A 920-nucleotide genomic window follows, 5' to 3' on the forward strand; every position below is an offset into this window, starting at 1 on the left:
GTTAAAAATCCCAAGTGATTTAGGAACAAACACCTTTCAATCCCAAACTGATCTAGGAACAAACACCTTTCACACCTTGATTAAAAACCCCAATGATTTAGGAAAAGACCTTTCAGACCCTGGCTAAAACACCAAGTGATTTAGGAACAAACACCTTTCACAGCTTGGGTAAAAATCCTCAACCGATTTAGGAACAAACACCTTTCACACCCTGGTTAAAAATCCCAGGTGATTTGGGAACAAACCCCTTTCAATCCCAAATGATTTAGGAACAAACCCCTTTCAATCCCAAGTGATTTAGGAACAAACACCTTTCAAACCCTGATTAAAAATCCCAACGTGCTTTAGGAACAAACACTTTTCAATCCCTGGTTAAAACACCACATGATTTGGGAATAAACACCTTTCACAGCTTGGGTAAAAATCCCAAGTGATTTAGGAACAAACCCCTTTCAATCCCAAGTGATTTGGGATCAAACACTTTTCAATCCCTGGTTAAAACACCAAATGATTTGGGAAAAAACACCTTCCAATCCCAAATAATTTATGAACAAACACCTTTCACAGCTTGGGTAAAAATCCCAAACTGATTTAGGAATAAAAACCTTTCACACCTGGGCTAAAACCCCAAATAATTTAGGAACAAACACCTTTCAAACCCTGATTAAAAATCCCAAATTGATTTAGGAACAAACACTTTTCAATCCCTGGTTAAAAATCCTCCAGTGATTTAGGAACAAACACCTTCCAATCCCAACTGATTTGGGAACACGCCCCTTTCACCCCCTGGATCGGATCCAGTTTTCCCTGTTTCCAGCTCCCCTGCACCACAAACCCCCACAATTCCAGGTTCCCGGAAGCAGCAGCAGGACAAGGCAGGAATTCCCTGGCCATGGATGAGGCAGGAATTCCCTGGCCAT

At 41.2% G+C, this 920-nt stretch overlaps 1 long non-coding RNA gene across 2 annotated transcripts; it reads right to left on the minus strand.

Annotated features, from left to right (window-relative positions):
- Position 1: 1 nt before the first annotated feature.
- On the minus strand, positions 2-790 carry LOC113962410. Of its 2 annotated transcripts, none has more exons than XR_003532551.1 (3): positions 745-790; positions 155-311; positions 2-33 (listed from the first exon to the last, which is right to left on the minus strand). It is a non-coding gene; the product is annotated as an uncharacterized LOC113962410 (long non-coding RNA). The 2 variants fall into 2 exon arrangements; XR_003532550.1 differs by having other exon boundaries at positions 7-47; positions 184-311.
- Positions 791-920: the final 130 nt, after the last annotated feature.

The sequence above is a fragment of the Neopelma chrysocephalum genome, unplaced genomic scaffold, assembly GCF_003984885.1.
Source record: "Neopelma chrysocephalum unplaced genomic scaffold, ASM398488v2 Primary Assembly neopelma1_160353, whole genome shotgun sequence".
Taxonomy (NCBI): Eukaryota; Metazoa; Chordata; class Aves; order Passeriformes; family Pipridae; genus Neopelma; species Neopelma chrysocephalum.